The sequence below is a fragment of the Podarcis erhardii genome (assembly GCF_964252035.2).
Source record: "Podarcis erhardii genome assembly, chromosome: 4".
NCBI classification, from domain to species: Eukaryota; Metazoa; Chordata; class Lepidosauria; order Squamata; family Lacertidae; genus Podarcis; species Podarcis erhardii.
Genome location: NC_138508.1, coordinates 16,469,023 through 16,490,693, shown reverse-complemented (window position 1 = coordinate 16,490,693; position 21,671 = coordinate 16,469,023). Strand labels below are relative to the sequence as shown.

Genomic DNA, 21,671 nt, shown 5'->3' with positions numbered 1-21,671 from the left:
CGCCTGCTCTGAAGCTCCGTCACTGCTTCCCTCTCCTCCTCTGCTTTCAATCTTAGCATTGTAGAGTTGGAGAAGGACCCTGAGCATCATCTAGTCCAACCCCCTGCAATGCAGGAATATGAGGCTGTCCCATATGGGGATTGAACTTGACACTTTGGAATTATCACCACCATGCTGTAACCAGCTGAGCAATGTTTTGGGGGGACAGGAGGCAGGCAGGTGTGGAGGACTCCCTGGTCCTGAATGGGGCAACTGTGCCCTTGAAGGATCAAGTGTGCAGCCTGGGAGTCATTTTGGACTCACAGCTATCCATGGAGGCACAGGTCAATTCTGTGTCCAGGGCAGCTGTTTACCAGCTCCATCTAGTAAATAGACTGAGACCCTACCTGCCCACAGACTGCCTCGCCAGAGTGCTGCATGCTCTGGTTATCTCCTGCTTGGACTACTGCAATGCGCTCTATGTGGGGCTACTTTTGAAGGTGACCCGGAAACTACAACTAATCCAGAATGCGGCAGCTAGACTGGTGACTGGAAGCGGCCACCGAGGCCACATAACACTGGTTTTGAAAGGCCTACATTGGCTCCCAGTACGTTTCCGAGCACAATTCAAAGTATTGGTGCTGATCTTTAAAGCCCCAAACCTTGGTCCCGTATACCTGTAGAAGCATCTCCACCCCGAACGTTCTACCTGGACGCTGAGGTCCAGCGCCGAGGGCCTTCTGGCGGTTCCCTCATTGCGAGAAGCCAAGTTACAGGGAACCAGGCAGAGGGCCTTCTCGGTAGTGGCACCCGCCCTGTGGAACACTCTTCCACCAGATGTCAAAGAGAACAACTACCAGACTTTTAGAAGACATCTGAAGGCAGCCCTGTTTAGGGAAGCTTTTAATGTTTGATGCATTACTGTATTTTAATATTTTGTTGGAAGCTGCCCAGAGTGGCTGGGGAAGCCCAGCCAGATGGGTGGGGTATAAATAAATCATCATCATCATCATCATCATCATCATCATCATCATCATCATTATCATGGTACCTCTCTCACTTGCAGCAGCAAAAAACTCCAGGAAAATCAGGCAGGCAGGCAGGCAAACAGATGGGGAGACTTGCAGCAGCGCAAAGAAAATGTGTTGTTTATTATATGTGAGTCTTATTTAGCACATATTATTTCATCTTTGTAAGGAGGATTAGAATGCCTGACATGTGTTGTGATTTTGGTATCGCCCCCCCTCGGTTTGGATAATAAATCTTTCTCATTTGTTGCTGCTCCACAGCCACCTTCACCTCACCTGCCTTCCAAATTCTTAAATAAGTGTGGACAATGTGGGGAACAATTTCTCCTTGCTGGGTGCTGCCTGCAGCACTTAAGACAAAGAAGAAACTCCATTCATTTACATATAGAGTACAGAGTAAATCGTAATTAAGCCACCCTCTACAGATGCACTATAATACAAGAAAATAAATACAAAGAAGGGGAGGGGGGAGAGATAAGGGGAGAAAAAAACAATTACAAGCTGGCATACTTACTGCTTCACATTTCAATAATAATGTGAACTATTAAGTAAACTAAGGGATAATGAGCTGAGGTTCATTAACTTATCTTACTGTAGGAACAGTGCTGCAGTTTGGTATAATTAGCAACTTGGAAATCAGTGGAAACTGCTAATGGATAATGTTGCTGAGTTGCTCCCACGGACCATCAGGACTGTGTACTTTGGGCAGCTGCAATTTTTATATTTTTTAAAAAATCCTTTTTTTATTTATTGTAACTGTGTACAAGTTAAAAAACAAAAAAATGGGGGCATACATTACCAAGTCAAAAATTATGTATGTTGACAGTTCTCTTGCTCTGTAGGAATTAATGACTTTCTCTGTTTCAGATCCTTGAGAGTATGAGCTGTATTCAAAAGTAATGCTTAGGAGATAGCTGCATCTGTATGAGTATTTCTGCATGTCCACTGGGACAATCGGCTATCTTCTTTCCTTGCATGGGGTTCCAGAGGTTCTCCTGACCCTCTGAAACAGATTTGGGGAGGACACGAGGAGGTTGCATGAGGCGAGGGCAGCAGGGAGAGTCCCATTGTGCTAGAGAGAATAATTGCACGGACTTCTGCTAGTTCAACGATTTAGCTGAATATGCTCCTACAAAGAGCCAGTGCTTATCATTAGGCCAACTAGGCAGTTGCCTAAGGTGTAGACCTCAAGGGAGAGCACTGTGGTCTAAACCACTGAGCCTCTTGGGCCTGCTGATCAGAAGGTTGGCGGTTCGAATCCCTGCAACGGAATGAGCTCCCGTTGCTCTGTCCCAGCTTCTGCCAACCTAGCAGTTCAAAAGCACGCCAGTGCAAGTAGATAAATAGGTACCGCTGTGGCAGGAAGGTAAACAGCATTTCTGTGCGTTCTGCTTTCCATCACGGTGTTCTGTTGCACCAGAAGCGGTTTAGTCATGCTGGCCACATGACCTGGAAAGCTGTCTGCGGACAAACACAGACCTGAAAGCAAGATGAGCGCCACAACCCCATAGTCGTTTTTGACTGGACTTAACCATCCAGGGGTCCTTTACCTTTACCTTTTAGTAATGTCCTTTGAGGTGCACAGTTTAAAACAGATTACCGTAGTTTTTGTTACATCTTTTACATTTCTGATAATATTTTACATTTTGAAGAATTTAATCATTTTTAAAAGCAATTCATACATTAGAATTGCTGTTCATGATTGCTCCTTAGGTTTTTTTTAGTGCAAGTAGTTAGCCTTGCCTAGGGCGCAAAATAGTTTGGCAGCAGCACTGCTCCTATGTGTTTATTGCTTTGCTGGACCAGAGGGTTCCAAAACAGAGCATGCTGAATTAGCCCTGTCATTTCTCCTTCTGCTGATGCACCAAACTGGCACAAGCCTTGTGTGTTTAACATGCAAATGCACTATCACAAGTCCTGTAAGAGAACTAAAGAGTGATTTCAAAGACGGCATACATCAGGTTTGAGATGACAGGTGTTACCAGGATGTAGAATTTGCAGTAGGGAAACCTGAACTTGGAGCCCATCCCCTACAATGATAGAACCGCAGATTTGGAAGGGACCCTAAGTGTCATCTAGTCCAACCCCCTGCGATGCAGGAGCACAGCTTGAGAATCCTTGGCAGATGGGCATCCAGCCTCTCTCGAAAAGCCTTCAATGAAGGAGAGTCCACTAGTTTCCCAAGCAGTCTCTGTTCCAGTGTCAAACAGCTGTTACTGTCAGAAAGTTCTTCCTAATTTTTGGTTGCGATCTCCCTTAACAGATTTGTTTTATTATTTGTTTGTTTGTTTGTTTGTTTGTTTGTTTGTTTGTTTGTTTGTTTGTTTGCCACCCATCTGGTTGGGTTGCCCCAACCACACTGGGTGGCTTCCAGCAAATTAAAACATCAAACACATTGTATATTGCTTTAATCCTATCGTAGTTTGATTACTTTCTAACTAGTATTTTTCTACATTTTCTAGCTTTCTGCATTTCCCATGCATTGCTTTAATTTGTGTAAACCGCCTTGAGTCCCATTTTGAGAAAAAAGGTTCGATATAAATGACGATGATGATGATTGCTTATTTTATCCCTGCTGAATATCTAAGCAATCTTTTGAATTTCACCAGATTTGCTAATCTCCTGCTGTTATTTCCCCTTAAACACTCCACTCTCTGCCTGCTGTTTCTGTAGAAGCTTGGAAAACAGAGAAAGGATGCTAGACAAATAGCTGCAATGAACAGCCAGTTCCCGAGCAATCTTCAGCCATCCATTCTCCGAAAATATTGCCCAAACAATTGCCAATGGCAAATATTTGCTAGGAGGACACAGGCGCGCGCGCGCGCGCGCACACACACACACACACACACACACCATTTGTGGACAATTAGTTCTGAGAAAATTAGTTTAAATTAGTCAACTAAATCATTCATTGCGAATTATTCATTCAGCAGCCTCCAGAATGTTACAGAATCCAAACACAGAGCAGCATTTAAAGCCACCACAACCCTTGAGAATTTTTTGCTCCCCCGCAGTATCCAATGGTTCTTTCAGCAGAAGCTGACTGTAGTTTTTGGGGGACAGGAGGCGGGCAGGTGTGGAGGACTCCCTGGTCCTGACAGGGGCAACTGTGCCCCTGAAGGACTAACAGCTGTCCATGGAGGCGCAGGTCAATTCTGTGTTCAGGGCAGCTGTTTACCAGCTCCATCTGGTACACAGACTGAGACCCTACCTGCCCGCGGACTGTCTCGCCAGAGTGGTGCATGCTCTGGTTATCTCTTGCTTGGACTACTGCAATGTGCTCTATGTGGGGCTACCTTTGAAAGTGACCCGGAAAATACAACTAATCCAGAATGCGGCAGCTAGACTGGTAACTGGGAGCGGCCGCCGAGACCACATAACACCGGTCTTGAAAGACCTACATTGGCTCCCAGTACGTTTCCAAGCACATTTCAAAGTGTTGGTGCTGACCTTTAAAGTCCTAAATGGTCTTGGTCCAGTATATCTAAAGGTGCTTCTCCACTCCCATCGTTCAGCCCAGACACTGAACTCCAGCGCTGAGGGCCCTCTGGCAGTTCTCTCACTGCAAGAAGTGAAGTTACAGGGAACCAGGCAGAGGGCCTTCTCGGCAGTGGCTCCCGCCCTGTGGAACGCCCTCCCATCAGATGTCAAGGAAATCAACAACTTTTAGAAGACATCTGAAAGCAGCTGTTTTTAGGGAAGTTTTTGATGTTTGATTGCTTTTTAATTATTATTATTAATATTCTGCTGGAAGTCACCCAAAGTGGCTGGGGAAACCCAGACAGATGAGCAGGGTATAAATAAATAAATTGTTGTTGTTGTTGTTGTTGTTGTTGTTGTTGTTGTTATTTTCAGCATCTTGGTTCCTTCTGCTCTATGGCACAACTGAACACTTCCTTCAGGACCTAGAAATGATGTACTTTAGACTGACTGCCAAGTGGCAAGTCTTCCCACATTAGAGGTTATCCTTCCAACTTGTGGAGATTCTGAAGAGATACGGGATAAACTCAGGGCTCTTTTTCTAGAAAAAAATAGCAATGGGTAAGTTAGTTATAATACGTCATGCTAATATAAAAACAAGAACGTGTTTTGAAAGGCAGTGGCCACTCGTAAACAACACCAACCACGAGAGATGAAAAGGTCAGCTATAGCTAAAGCCTTTGGCTTCTCTGTTTACTGCATGGGAAGCCTGTAGCTGTCAGCTGCTATAATGTAGCTGTTATGGGCCTTAGTGGTTCACACTCCATAGAATAAATCCAAAAAGGTCAAGAATTGATGGGCCAGATTTCAGGAACATTCTATTGCAAGCCTTTGCCATCCTGGTTCCCTCTAGACATTTTGGACTCCAACTTCCATCAGCCCCATCCAGCATGACCATGCTTCCTGGGACTGATGGGAATTGCAGTCCAATTTGATTGGACTGGACTCTGTTGATAGGGTGGTCACACCAACACCCCTTGCTTTTGTGGTTTTATTCACGATGCAGTTGGGGTGCATTAGGTTGTCTGTACAGCAAGCTCAGTCTGCTAGATTTGTGACCTTCTGTTGTTCTTAGATAAAGAAGGTTCATGGAGGCTCCATATGCATTTGATTTATATACTGCACAATGCAAATTAAAAACATCAACACAAAATATTACACATCAGCATTAAAAATCTGGGGGAAAAAAACAACCTAAGACTTCGGTCTAACAGTTGCAAGTATGGATTCTTGGGCTTTCTATTCCCCAAGGCCTGGTGAACAAATAAATCTTTAACTGGCGTCTCAGGGCCAGCAATAAGCAGGATATTGCCCAAGTGTGTGTGTGAAAGAGAGAGTTTGAGGGTCACCACTGAGTAGGCCCTGTCTTATGATCTGGGTCTCCCAGCTGATCTTGAGATGGTCAACATTGATGGAGATCATCTGTCAGGACTTTGTACATAGGTACCAAAACATTTACCAACTGAAGTGGGTATAGGAATTATGGTGGTTCCTGGGCTGGGAGAGCTTGACCACGAAGGTTCAAGCACTATTGACTTTATTAGATCTCTGCAATGCACTCTGTGAGGGGCTTCTTCTGTGCTTGATCTGGAAACTGCAGTCAGCGCAGAAGGCACATACATTGACATGCGCACTTGTTGCTGGTTTGCTATTGTGCCAAGGTCAAAGTGTTAGTATAGAGCCCTTAACAGCATGGAACCCGTTTATTTGACGGATTACCTTAACCCCTATAGGCCCACACAAACACTTTGAACTGTAGAACTTCGACTTCTGTGTGTCACACAACATTTGTTCTGCGTTTTAAGAAATCAATCTTTTGGTGCGGCAGCTTCAGAACTCCCTGCCTATTGACATCGGACATCGCTGCTCTTTTTAAAACATATTTCTTCAGACATGTGCTTTAACCTCTTTTTAGCCACACTGTTTTAATTATATTTTGATATATATATATACTATATATATATATATATACACACATACCTGTTTTTAACTTTTTTTTTTACATTTGTTTTGTTTTTGTAAACTGAACAGGCTAGCCACTAGACCACCCTCAATCTCATTAATTAAGTTCCTTTGGTGGTTCCGCAATCCAATGAAAGAGCTTCCCTGAGAATGTCAACAGGCGTGAAATTTTAAGCCAAACAGAAAAATTTCAGGGAATTTAAAAGCAGCAAGCAATTCTCCCAGGCTGCCTGCTAAACGCAGAGTGTGTTTCTGCAACCTTGCTTCAGAGATGTTGTGTGCAAAATGCATTTAGCAGGGTTCCAAGGTCCTAAAGGAGATTACAGGCACTACTGAAAGCCGAGTGCCCTTTCCATGGTACATTTGTGAAGCAAAGTGCTTAATTAGGTATAGCCTCCAAACTTCAGAGGCATGTTACAGGCAATTTAAAATTGGTCTAAGTCCAATTTATCCCCAGCAGTGATATACATGCATAGTTTGGTTTATCCATTTTGGGGTTCTTTTCTTCACAAAGTCTGAAAATGTTTGGACTACTAATTGCTGGAAACTCTAGCCAGGGCTGTCCCAAGACATTTTGCCACCTGAGATGAGGGAGAAGATGGAGTCTCCCATTTTATCTATGGAATCTAACTGTCAACATTGACAACGGGACAACATCCTTCATTCTGCATGAGGGCCTTTTAGGGGGTCTATCTTAGGAGGTCAGGACAAAGGACCTTGGGGGATAAAGGTGGGTAGGGCTGCTGCCTCAGGTACCCACCTCACTCTACCTAAATAATCCAATAAATATCTAAAGGTTTGGCAATAACTTTAAGAAAAGAAAAAGTGACTTTAGTGGTGTGCAAAATTATCCATCTGCTATATATTTTGGAATATTGTTTGTTTACTATGCATTTGGACACAGCAGTTCCTGAGTTCCAAGTTTTTTCTTTTTGTTTCAATGCAATTGAATATCACTTTGATTAAATTGGCAGAATGAACCTCTAAAAACTGCACTGATTTTAAGAAAATTTTGCTGGATCATTCCTGGGATGAAATATCAGGTTTTCATCTATGCTTGGACACATTTGGAAGCCAAATCACGATGGCAGACAGAACTTTTCAAAACTGCACTGATTTATTTTATTGTTTGACCTTTCAAGCAATTTTGTGTATGAGGCTGCTAGTTGCGGTTCTACTGCTTGTTTTGAATATGCACTGTTGGCAGAGCAAATTTTGGGCATGCTGCGTTTGGTTTAACCAGCCAGGCCAAAGCCACCAATTTCCACAAGACATTTAAGGTCTCAGTTGTTTAAACATGATGTACGGAGCTGGATTTTTCAGTTTGTGACTGTTAAAAAGGGTGATTAGGGCTGCAGCTGTGTTGAAACATTATGCTTCTAAAAAGCCCATTAAGATAACATCAGGTGCATGTAAGCAAAGAGTGAAAAAAAAACTCTTCTAGAAAACCAGGAAGAGACTTGTTACAAAGTCTCTTCCTGGTTGTCGACTCTCCTTCCTTGGAGGTTTCTAAGCAGAGGTTGGACGGCCATCTTTTTTTTTTTTTTAAATAATTTTTATTGGTTTTACAACATAAACAAAAAAAAAAAAAAAAAAAAAAACATAACACGACTTCCCCAAACCTCCCCTTCACTGCATCCTTATTTTAAAATTTTTTAGCAATTCTTCATCCCTTTTTATATTTAATTCTCTTTAAATTTTTTTTTATAAATTTCAATTTTTATAGCTGTAATTCTTTGTATCCAATCCCTTGACATCTTAACATTCCGTAATTTTACAACAATTTTTAAGATAAATTTTAATTTTTTTCCAGTCCTCTTCCACTGTCTCTCTCCTCTGGTCACGGATTCTGCCGGTCATCTCTGCCAGTCCCATAAATTCAGTCACCTTGGTCTGCCATTCTTCCAGAGTAGGTAGTTCTTTAGTCTTCCAATACTTCGCCAAAAGAATTCTTGCTGCTGTTGTTGCGTACATAAAAAACGTTCTATCTTTCTTTGGAACCATTTGGCCTACCATGCCCAAGAGAAAGGCCTCTGGTTTCTTTACAAATGTCCACTTAAGGATTTTCTTAATTTCATTATATATCATTTCCCAGTAGGCCTTAATCTTCGGGCAGGTCCACCAAAGGTGATAAAAAGTTCCTTCACATTCATTACACTTCCAACAATTATTGTTGGGCAAATGGTATATTTTTGCAAGCTTAACTGGGGTCATGTACCACCTATAGATCATTTTCATTATATTCTCTTTCAAGGCACTACATGCCGTAAATTTAATGCCTGTGGTCCATAACTGCTCCCAGTCAGCAAACATAATATCATGACCAATATCTTGTGCCCATTTAATCATGGCTGATTTAACCGTTTCATCCTGTGTGTTCCATTTTAGCAGCAGATTGTACATTCTAGACAAATTCTTGGTATTGGGTTCTAGCAATTCTGTTTCTAACTTTGACCTCTCCTTCTGAAAACCTAATTTTCTGTCCTGCTTAAAGGTTTCATTGATCTGGTAATAATGTAACCAGTCTCGGACTTTAGGTTTCAATTTCTCAAAACTCTGTAACTTTATCTTTTCACCATCATATTCTATAATTTCACAATATTTTGGCCAATCTGTGTCCATGTTCAATCTTTTTACCGCCTTGGCTTCCATTGGTGACAACCACCTGGGTGTTTTACTTTCGAGCAAATCCTTATATCGATTCCATACATTGTACAATGCTTTCCTGACAATGTGGTTTTTAAAATTTCTATGTACCTTTACCTTGTCATACCATAAATATGCATGCCAACCAAAGTTATTATCATAACCTTCCAAATCCAGAATGTCTGTATTCTCAAGAAGTAGCCATGATTTCAGCCAGCAAAAAGCTGCTGCTTCATAGTAAAGTTTTAAGTCCGGCAGGGCAAAGCCCCCTCTATCCTTTGCATCAGTCAAAATCTTAAATTTGATTCTGGGTTTTTTGCCCTGCCAGATAAATTTAGATATGTCCTTCTGCCACTTCTTGAAGCAATCCATCTTATCTAGAATTTGCAATGTTTGGAACAAAAACAACAATCTCGGCAATACATTCATCTTAATAACAGCAATTCGGCCTAACAAGGAAAGTCTCAATCTTGACCATATATCAAAGTCTTTCTTCACTTCAGCCCAACATTTCTCATAATTATCTTTAAATAGGTTCACATTCTTAGATGTTAAGTTCACCCCCAGATATTTTACCTTCTTAGCAATTTCCAAACCAGTTTCTCTTTGAAAACTGTCTTTTTCCCCCATCGTGAGATTTTTTTCCAGCACCTTTGTCTTATGTTTATTTAATTTAAAACCTGCTACTTGGCCAAATATTTCAATAAGTTCCAAAACTCTTTTTGTACTAGCTTCTGGCTGTTGTAATGTCAAAACTAAATCATCTGCAAATGCTCTTAACTTATAATGTTTAGTTCCGACCTGTATACCTTTAACCAGCTGGTCCCTTCTAATCATATTTAGGAAAACCTCCAGTACCGATATAAACAATAGAGGGGAAATTGGGCATCCCTGTCGTGTCCCTTTCTCTATTGGGATTTCATCCATAACCATACCATTTACAATTAGTTTAGCCTTTTGCTCAGAGTAAATTGCACTTATACCATTTTCAAAGTTCTTGCCTACCCCCATCCCTTGGAGATTCCTCTTCATGAAGCTCCAACAAATATTGTCAAAGGCTTTCTCTGCGTCCACAAAAATCAAGACAGCTTTTCTATTTATGTCAGTTTCCAAGAGTTCTAAAATATCTATAATGTTCCTCACGTTATCTGACAATTGCCTGCCTAGTAGAAAGCCTGTTTGGTCCATGTGAATCTCCTCTAACAAAACTTTTTTAAATCTTTTTGCTAAAATGTCTGCAAAAATTTTATAATCCACATTCAAAAGTGATATAGGGCGGTAATTCTTAACTTGGTGTTTCTCAGTTTCTGTCTTTGGTATAAGTGAGATAAATGCTTCCTTCCACGATTCGGGAGCCTTTTTCCCCTCGAGGATTTGGTTACAGACTTCTTTCAATGGTTGTATTAACCAGTCCTTCAGTACTTTATAGTATCTCGCGGTTAATCCATCTGGTCCTGGTGATTTTCCCAGTTGCATGTCCTGGATGGCACTCTCTATTTCTTGATCTGTAATTTTCTCATTTAAACTCCTTCTATTATTTTCAGAAATTCTTTTTAAGCCATATTTTCCAATAAATTGTTCTATCTCTTGTTCATTCTTTGGCCCTTGCTTATACAATTTCTTGAAGAAACTTTGAAAGCAATTACTTATCTCATTTGGTTTGTTTATAAACTTCCCGTCTACTTCGAGTGATGTCACCGTATTCAGCTTTTGTCTCTTTTTCAATTGCCAAGACAGTAGTTTCCCACATTTATCTGCCGACTCAAAAGTCTTTTGCCTCATTTGTTTAATTTTCCATTCTATTTCCTGATTCATCAGTTCCATATATTGTGTTTGATAGAATTTTATTTCTCTTAAAATCTCATGAGATTTAGGCTTGGATCTCAGTTTGAGGTTGGACGGCCATCTGTCATGGATGCTTTAGCTGAGATTCCTGGATTGCAGGGGGGTTGGACTGGATGACCACAGGGGTCCCTTCTACAATTTTAGACCAATTTCTTGAAAGCGAAGCACCTTGTGTTTTCAGTAATCCTACATGCTTAACTTTGGAGTGTAAGGTAAAGGTAAAGGGACCCCTGACCAGTTGAGGCTCAGCCCTCCCTTGAAATTTGCACTTCTCTGAATTTTGCAATACAGTTCCTAAGGTAAAAGTGACCCCTGACCATTAGGTCCAGTCGTGACCGACTCTGGGGTTGGGGCGCTCATCTCGCTTTATTGGCCAAGGGAGCCGGGGTACAGCTTCTGGGTCATGTGGCCAGCATGACTAAGTGGCTTCTGGTGAACCAGAGCAGCGCACGGAAACGCCGTTTACCTTCCCGCTGGAGCAGTACCTATTTATCTACTTGCACTTTGACGTGCTTTCAAACTGCTAGGTTGGCATGAGCAGGGACTGAGCAACGGGAGCTCACCCAGTCGCGGGGATTCAAACCGCCGACCTTCTGATCGGCAAGTCCTAGGCTCTGTGGTTTAACCCACAGCACCACCCGCGTCCCTGCTTTGGAGTGTACAGTGGCTAAAAGGCTCCATTTTCATGATAGTTGGGCATTTCGAGGATACTGGCGGTCAGTGGTGGAGCTTCATGCTTCAGCACCAGGGAGCAGAGAGCAAACGAGGCGGGGCTGGCATGCATCCTGGGGGTGGGGGTGCTGCCTACAGGGGCATGACGAGCACCTTGGGCCGGGCACACCACCCGCAGGGGCGTGACGCCCAGCACGGGCAGAGGGGCAGCTGCAATGGCACCCTACTGGAATCACGCTGCTGGGGGCAGTGTGCTCCCCCCACACTCCTCTTCCTCTGCCAGTGCTGGAGATGGGAAACCTGCAAGGACCCTGCTGCAGAAATATTAATGGGTCTCTGAGCCCCCCCACCCTCGCCAACCCCAGGTTATAGCACTGAACAAGATGAAGGCAATGTAAATGAACAAGTGTATGCAGAAAAACTTCAACACCCCTCCAAAAAGTGCTGGTTTTCTTAAAACAGATCTGAAAACATTCATGAACAACTGGGAACAGTTTTGACTGAGCAGAACAAAGTGGGGCGGGGGGAGAGGAACTGTCGAAAGTCAGTATTTCACATTCAAGGATACAAATATTTCATGTTTGTATCACCGCATTCTAATTACGACATAGTTATGAAAGTCTGGGTGTAATGGAATCATTGGAATAAAAGATTCCCCATTAATTGATACAGTTGGTTTTACAGTGACAAGACGCCAACATGTGATGAAGGAGTCTTTGATCTTAAAAAGCTTGAAATGGGGGAGCTTTATTCTGTTCAAATATTTGCAGGCAATTGTACATAATCCAAACGGAGTTTCAGGTCTGCGGGGCTTTACATAAGTAATTCACACAACTTAAAGGGCTCTGAATAAACATGAAGTTGAGCATATGAAGTGTTGTTGAGAGGATGATCAGTTCCAAAAACTTTGTTTATTTAGTTCCTTAGTTATTAATGAATCTCATTTTTATTAAAGATGCTTTTTTTCCTGCTTGTTAGGAAAGCCTCAATGCAAGTTAGAAATCTTAATGTACGCTAGAATTTAGAAGCCAAAGCCAAAACTATAAAACCTAAATAAGTGTAAACTGTCTAATAAAATACAGTATCAGGTACATAAAACAGTCAGGTGTTTTATGGTAGTCAATTGACTGCTAAGGCAAAATGCACACCCTCAATAAAAGAATTTACTGTAAAACAACAAAGAACTAAACGTCATAAAAATCTTAGAGAAATGAACAACATTCAGATTTTTTTTCCTGACACTCTGAAGGGTCTCTAAAGATCAGCCAGGAAACTGCCTCCTAAGACAATATATTTTGCGTTCACCGGCGCTGAAACAAGTGAACGTGAGCAGGTACTCACTGGGTGCAAAATAAGGATCAGGCAGACTCAGCAAATGGAGAAAATGAAGGTGAAGTTTATTGCCAGGCAATAAGGACCCAGTTTGGAATCTCTTCCAAAAGGAACTGGGACCCCGATTGACACAAATCCAGAGGTCTTTATACCTGAGTAGATCACAGCAAATCATAGATCATGAGACAACCATGAGACAGTCACGATATTGTCAGCAAAGAATAGCCAATTAGCAAGCTTCTTGCCATGCTTCCAGCACCTGGTCAAGCACTGGTCAAACACCGAGTTCAAGTTCTGCTTTCCGATGCTTGCAGTGACGCTCTGTCTAACCTCTCCCCTTGTTATGACAGGACAGGGGGTTTGGAGATTTAGCGGTTTTGCTCTTCCTGTTCTGTGGATTAATTTAGCCTGTATCTGAGGGGATTTTGTACCAGAATCTCTGATTCACGTCTTCCCCATGTCCAGGGTACACAGATGTTTGTAGGGGAAAGGTCGGCTCTTAATCTTACTGTTTCAAGCAGTATGCAGTTAGCTAAGGCACAGCTTCCCTTTGATTCAAAATGGATGATAAAATACTGTAAGCCTTGATTATGTGTGAGCATATATGAATATATTGATTTCTGATAACTGATTATATGAATAGCATAGGGGTAGCCCTTCTTCCTTGCCTCAGCGCCTTGATAAAAGCTACAATCAAAGAACACAGTTTCATCCTCTATGTGATCACATCAATGGTAGCCAATGCGGAGTTTCCCAGATGGGACTACAACTCCCATCATTCCTGGCTGAGCTTTTTGATGGGAGTTGTACTCCAACAACATCTGGAAGGCACCATGTTGGCTTGGTTACATGGACACCCTTGTCTTTCTTTCAAGGGAATGCCAGCAAATCTGGGATCTAAAATCTTTGAAGATAAAACGTGGCAATAAAATAGCTTTTCTATATACCCATTGGGAAATTTTAATATGGTACTCATTCATTAGAAACAGACTGAGTTAGACCCAATGGCAATGAAGTAGATGGTCCATTAGCTAGTTCATGTAGTACAGCCATCTTTCTAGAATTTCTTCTTCGGCTATATATTTAGCTTGCACAAATCTCAGTGGCAGCAGATCAGAGGGAGGAAAACCAAGAGCACCATTTTGTCTCATTAACTCACTTTTACATAGGGGCACAAAAGAGTGAACCAGCAGCTGATACTGGAGAAGCAGAAGAGAAAATTTGGAGCCAATAACAAGTAGAATATATCCATGCCAAGCTATTTAATGACTGGGAAGCTTTTAAAGTTTGATGTTCTGCTTTCTTCCCTTTCTATTTTGTTGGCAGCTTCCCAGAGTGGTAACCCAGTGAGATGGGTGGGGCATAAAAAAATAAATTATTGTTGTTGTTGCTATTATCTGACTTCCAGATGGAGGACAGCAGTGGCAATACATTTAGACGTGCCCATAATAGCTCTACTAGCTGAAAGAGCTCGGCGTTGCCTGGGAATTTTAAGAAACAAAATAATACAGTGGTGCCTCGCAAGACGAAATTGATTCGTTCCGCGAGTTGCTTCATCTTGCGATTTTTTCGTCTTGCGGAGCGCGGATTCCCCGGGTATTAACGGTTTTAAGAAAAAGGAAGCAAACCCGCAAGATGTTTTCGTCTTGTGAAGCAAGCCCATAGGGAAATTTGTCTTGCGAAGCAACTCAAGAAACGAAAAACCCTTTCGTCTTGCGCGTTTTTCGTCTAGCGAGGCATTCGTCTTGCGGGGCACCACTGTATTGGGATTTTTTAAATGGATAGTATAATTTTAAACAGCGAACACCTCTCCATCAACTCAGGTAACTCCTGACCTGTATCTATCTCAGAATCAATTCATGGATTGGGCAAATGTTTAATTTGGCTTTTAAAAACCCTGTGTGGTTAGGAGTGTGGTTGGGAAGGAGATTCTGAATCTTGTTTTGCCCTCATCTCGACCACACAGAAGAAAGGAGGGCCCAGTCCTGCTGAGTGATGCTTTGCCAATGTGTTCCCTGTGGGAAATGGCCACCTCTGCCAGCCCCAATGGACTCCTGCATCAGCTGCTGTCATCACTGTGTGGGCCATAACTGACAGTGACAGGCTCACTATCCCCCTGAACTGGCCCAACATGAGGTATATTATAATTCTTTTCTCCTCCTCTCTCTGCCTCCCTGGTCCTGGGGCTATGTCTCCAACTTCCCACTGCGGTATCTCCACAGGGAGACTTAGAAAAGCCTTTGTGAGTCTCTTCCAGAGCCCCCTTTGAGCCTCCAAAATCAAGGACTTAAAGAGGAAAAACAGAACCCTTTGCAGGTCTCCCCACACTCTCCTTTTAAGTCTCCAAAATCAAGGGCTTAAAAGGGGAGGGTGGAGAGGCTTGCAAAATGTATGGGATTTGCCCTGCGAGGCGTTTCCTGATAAGGTTCCACGTCCCACTTTGTACTTGGCTAAGGTACTGTATTGTAAAATTCAGAGAAGTGCAAATTTTAAGGGAGGGCTGAGCCTGGCAGTGTGTATCGTTTCAAAAGGTGGGAATTTGATCGATTCTCCTTCCAAAGTAAACTGAATTGAATTTCTTACCCATCCCTAAAACTGATCTATCAGATCCAAAGCCGCCTCACCCTCACCCTCTGTTACGTACTGAGTTGAATAGGATCCAAAATGCAGCAGTCTGATCGGTCCTAGAACAATGGGATTCAGAATGCAGCAGTCTGATTGGTCCTAGAACAATGCAGCAGTATGATTGCTCCGCAGGAGCCACCCAATCCAGCTCCAGGTGGAAGTGAATCCGCAACCTGATTGGCCTACAGGAGAATCCCAGAATTAGCCAATCACATGCAGCTTATTGTGTAAATAATGTATATAAATCAGATATTTTGGGGAAACTTTCATTCCTCCTCACCACTATGAGCTGAATAAAGAGCATGAAATCCACTCTCGACTCCGAGTATTTTTCACCCTCGATACAAACCAAAGAATTGGAAGATCTGTACGGCATATACACCATCCCACTGGAAGGAGGATAGGGAAAAGCCATCTCTTGCCCTGGCCATATCCAAAGGTCAAAGCAGTAGCTGTTCTAGGGTTCATCCACACTTGCCTTTTGCCTTTTGCACTTTCTAGTCACAGGTTGTGTTTTCACATGTCATGTCAGAGCGTCGTTGTTGTTTTGCCCTGGTGCTTTCCCCACAAAAACCTTTTAAATCCTGAATTGGAAGATTTCAGGTTTTCCATTTGCTCTGATCCAGCGGTAAAGAGTGAGTATTTGCAGGGAAAATGCTGGGGCACAAAAAAGAGAGAAGTTCTTGGGCACAGGGCTTTAAATAACAGACCTGTGCCTAGAAACACAGTAGAAAAGGAAGTCTGAATGAGCCTCTACACATACAAACGCTTTGTGTCACTACAACAGTTTATTTGCCCATAAATAACTGCAGCCGAGTAATATTAAAAATTAGAAATTACTTGAAAGTACCAAATAGGCCTAGGATTAAATTAGGAGTTAGTTAAATAAATGAGATCTAGAACTTTAAGAAAAGTTAAGATATTGGATTTTAACTGGAAGACTGTGTTTTAATAATGATAGTAGAAAACTGCTACATTCAAATACAAGGAAATTCAGATGGAAGGGCCCAGAGGAAGACAAAATATGTTTATGAAGTTAGAAGTTTAATTAACCAATTAATTTGTGTTGTTTAGGTGTTTGTTGTTATGTATTTATTTTCTTTTTTGCTTATATTTGTGATTTTGCTTCTTTTTTCTTTGTTATAGTATGTGTTATATTTGTAAGAAACTTAATAAAAATTATTTTGTTAAAAAATAAATAACTGCAGCTGTGGCCTCAAAGCAAGAGCGAAACAGAAGCAGCCAAGTGCCCTTGAGCCTGCCCAAACTTGCCAATGCAACAAAATATTTAAAAAGACAAAAGAAGGGAATAGTGTGGCATGTATTCGAACTTAATTATTTCTGTAATTATTAGCAGATAGTGCAATTGTATAATCATTCATATATAATTCATAGGATCACGAAACATTTACAGATTCCACTCTCTCTCTCCCCCTCTTTTCAGAGTGATGAAAAGGATTTCTGAAGGAAAAGCTCACTTTGATGCAGAGTGCTTTTTATCTCCCCATTTGATATTCTCTTGCGTGGCATCCCTGTTTTTCTCCCCAATTTGCTCTTCCATAGATGATTACTGCATCTCGTAAGCTACCCAGTTCAAAGTGCGGATGCACTCTGGGGAACTGGGCTCGCTTCACACGCTGGAATCTTAAGCATTGCACAAAATAATTTGCGATAGGCGCTAAACGTCCCAGGAAAATGCAAAAAATAATAATAATTGACAGCTTTTAAAGAATTTATCCTGGTTGACAGGGAAAGGATAGACAACAGCTACCTTTTCTTTACTTTTTAAAAAGCAGAATATAAATATTTCTTTCAAGGATTTTTCCTCCATGTTTGGAGTGTCAACATGCTGTCTGGAGCTGAGCAAATAAGTTGCAGTGATTCGTTCCAGATATGTTGGATCCTGAGACTTTTCCTGTTTGCCAAAAGTCCAAACAAAAAACAAATCACATTTATCTGGCCTTTGGTCCACATGGCTTTAAACCTACGTTTATAGAAGTGGAAAATATAATGGGGTGGGTGGGTAGGGGAGCTAAGCCAAAAGTAGCTCCTTTTCTTAAGTCCTTTCAGCATCAGCATGAAGTATTCTTCCTTTTGATAATTTTTCATGGCTGATATTGAAAAAAGAGCAGGAGGTGCTACCATCACCTTTGAACTGTTCCCACTTGACATCATCATGCAACCAGGTCTGAATGGCTACACAGCTACTGGAATGTATGTATGTATGTATGTATGTCTGTATGTATGTATACCTGAAGGATCGCCTCCACCCCCATCGTTCAGCCTGGACACTGAGGTCCAGCTCCGAGGGCCTTCTGGCGGTTCCCTCATTGCAAGAAGTGAAGTTACAGGGAACCAGGCAGAGGGCCTTCTCGGTAGTGGCGCCCGCCCTGTGGAACGCCCTCCCATCAGATGTCAAGGAAATAAACAACTATCTGATTTTTAGAAGACATCTGAAGGCAGCCCTGTTTAGGGAAGTTTTTAATGTTTGAAGTTTTATTCTGTTTTTGGTGATCTGTTGGGAGCCTCCCAGAGTGGCTGGGGAAACCCAGCCAGATGGGTGGGGTAAAAATAATAAAATTTGTAGTAGTAGTAGTGGCAGTAGTAGTAGTAGTATATTGAGTGGTTAATGTGCATATCGACCAACCATTGTGCACATTTACTAAGCCACATGGAGAATGTATACATAATTTTTCCATGAAGAGACAATTGTGCATATTTCTTAGGCAATACACATTATCTCCAACAGGATTTAGGAAATGTGTGCGTATCAAATGAATTTTGGACGTTCTCTAGTCATTATGCATAATCCCTTGAATTAGGTTTTCAAGGTCAGGAGCATCCCAGACCCTGAGATTTCAGAACCCAAACTTGATACCTAGGGGCAACCCTAGAGGTCTGGCAATCTGACTTTCAATAGGTCAGCCAGGCTGCAAGTGTGCGCGCGTGCACATTTGTGTCTGTAGATTTGATGGATCTCACCACTTCTATTTTTCTCTCCAGACTGAACTCTTGCTCCCTTGCACCATATGGTCCTGTGTTCATCTGTAACACACAGAGTTATTGCATTACATGGTTATTTGTGACCTGTAAAATTGATACCAAGTTTATTACACTGCAGCTGAATTCGTTTCAGATTGCAGATGTTATTAATCATCAAGGAAGGGAGAGGAACAGTGAGCTTAAGGTTGATGGAGGAGGACTCAGACAGAGATCTGCCCTGTTTGTAAGCTCGAGATGACTAAAGAGATCTGTACATTTCAAGCATAACTCTTGCATTGTCAGGTTTCGCTGCTTTATCTAGAGCCATCCAGCTCACTGTACAAGGAAAAATCATGATTCTGATCCATATCCTGCCAACCACCCTTCAAACGCACAGGATCGAAGGTTTGCTCAGTTTAAAATCTTGACGGTTGTGATCCTATGGCCCCTACAACCATAGAGTCTTGTTGTGCTGACTCCAATTGGCAAAAGATTCCCAGGTTTCAGTTTCCTAGAATTAAGGTCAATAGGGACTGTGAGATATAGGATGGAACTGCTCACAACATTAGCATACAAATGGATCTTCCTTCCCCATGTAGTTCCTAGGGAAAGCCCCAAGCCATAGCTTTGGGTCTAGAGCAGAACAAGACAAGCAACTGTCTCTCCAGCTTCCAGCATCAGCCAATAAACTCTCTCTTACACACTCCTGGCCTATTGTTCTCTATCGTAGGATAATGTGCCACCCAGCCAGGGGAGATGGGAAAAGACCCACACATTTGTCTCTATGGCAACAGGGCAACCTCTTTGGACATGTAAATGGCATACTCTGGCCAGCTCAGGCCTCACTCTTGCAACAAACTAGTTTGACTGGTTCAGTAGCCTCTTCTCCTAGATTCTAAACCTCCTTGGTACAGGATCATAGGTCTGGAAGGGACCCACAGATACTATTCAGACTGGCCCTGCAAACATACAACAGTATGTTGGACCTCACTCTTTGATGTCAGAGAGAGAGAGAGAGAGAGAGAGAGAGAGAGAGAGAGAGAGAGAGCTCTGCCACTCGAGAAGGAGATCAGATGTTGGATTCCTGTCTCAACACCACCAAGAAAACCTCTGATATCCCAACTGATGACACAGAAGGCTCCAAAACTAGATATGCAGGGCAAGAACCAGGAAATAACTTGAATCCAAAGCAGTCTCGACTGTGCAACATGCCCCCAACCTGGGCAGAAATTTGGACCAGCGGAGGATCTGATGTAAATGCCTGCCTCTGATTTTCCTTCCATTATTCCCAATGGGATGGAAATAGTGGGGTTTTCTTTTCTTTTTAAAGCCACAAAACTGATGGAGGAACACAGGAGCATTCCTTTGAGCTCTCTTATGCCTTCTAGGATGAGTAGATGCCTTCTAGGACCTTGGTTAAGGCAGTTCAGCTGTATTCCTCTCCTCCTCCTCCTCCTCCTCCTCCTCCCTCCTTTTGCTGTTGCTGTTCTTCCTTCCACCTTAGGATTGCAACATGAGTGATGTTTTAGCATGACTTTTTTTAAAAAAACAACAACAACTTTTTATTAGGCCAGACCTTAGGCTAGCACCACGTCTGAAATTGCAATGCTCTTCCCATACTGATTCAGCAAGTACATTGCACATTAACTTTCAGACATTTGCTGAAAACTATTCTTTGCCACCATACTTATGCAGACAATTAAGAAAAAAACATTTTCCATAGTAGTCAGCTGGTGATCTGCTTCAATTTTTTCGTGGTTTTTATTGTGTTCTATTTGTGTGATTTTTATGGTGTTCTAATTTCTGTTAACTGCTCTGATATTTTTTTTGATGAACTTGTGGCATGCAAATATTTTAATTAATTCAACTCCTCTCCCACCATTTTTACTTTTTTATATATAAAAAAATGCATTTAACTTACTAACCTAGGAGGGATCCTCTACAACCCTATTGAAATGAATGAGGAAGTAACACTAGCAACCACCAGGTCCTAACCCCAAGGGAACATTGCAGATATTAATATTGTGCAGTCTGAAGTGTCTGGATGCATAAAAACCAATACTATTGTGCCCTACTTTACAATGATTCAAAAAGGAAAGTAAAATAAAATTAAACACACAAATTAAATGTTTGAAATGTCTAACCTCTTGCTGCTGTTTAATGGTGGTGTCACCCTAGAAGGTCATTTTGCAGAATGTGTAGATGAGACCTTAGCTGTACCATACAAGAAAGAACAAACTAGGGCTGCAGCTAACCCAGGCATCACGATCAACTGTGAAGTTTTAAGAGCATAGGTTGGTGCACCATGCTTTAAAACTGGACAGAGCTTCTTCCGGAATAATTTTGAGCTTTCCGAATTGTTGCTTGAAGGCTAGCCCTGAGTCAAATAGTCATCCTAACATGATGGAGCAAACCATGAAGAAACCTGAATTATATCACTGCCAACACGAATCTGATTTCAGACAGATGGAGCTGTTGTGAGTGGCTGGAAGGAAAATGGGCTCTGGGTTTTATACTTAGCAGGATACAATTTTTCTTCCGTGTTACAGGATAGTTTCTGCTGACAGCGCATCTTGGAGCACAGGTCAGAAATTTCTCGGGCTCTTGCTTCACTTTTAATCCCCAAAGAGTTAGCCTGTATTTATTAACTGCAGCTATTGGTGTCAGTGTGGCGGTCACCTTTGTTGATTCAGATCGAGGCGCCGTATTTTACGATACGGAGGAGAAAGGCTGAACGCAGCGATGGGCAGAAGGAGATGACAAAGTTCACCTCCCCAAATGATTTAAGCGTGTCTGCCAATAAAGTAACAGCAGAAGAGAAAGAAGAAGGGGTTTGAACTAAGATCTGAAAAATCCACTTAATACCAAACAAATAGAAAAAAAGTTTCTAGGAGCAGAGCAAAGTTGCTTCTGAACCAGTCACCACCAGATTCCCCACCCCCTTCCTTTGGATGTTGGATCCCTGTTATGTACTGAGTTGAATAGGATGCAAAATGCAGCAGTCTGATTGGTCCTAGAACAATAGGATCCAAAATGCAGCAGTCTGATTGGTCCTAGAACAATAGGATTCAGAATGCAGCGGTCTGATTGGTCCTAGAACAATGCAGCAGTATGATTGGT

At 42.1% G+C, this 21,671-nt stretch overlaps 1 long non-coding RNA gene across 1 annotated transcript in view; it reads right to left on the bottom strand.

Annotated features, from left to right (window-relative positions):
- Window positions 1–21,671, bottom strand: part of LOC309341331 — a 509,554-nt gene that overhangs the window by 328,672 nt on the left and 159,211 nt on the right. The window lies entirely within an intron of this gene.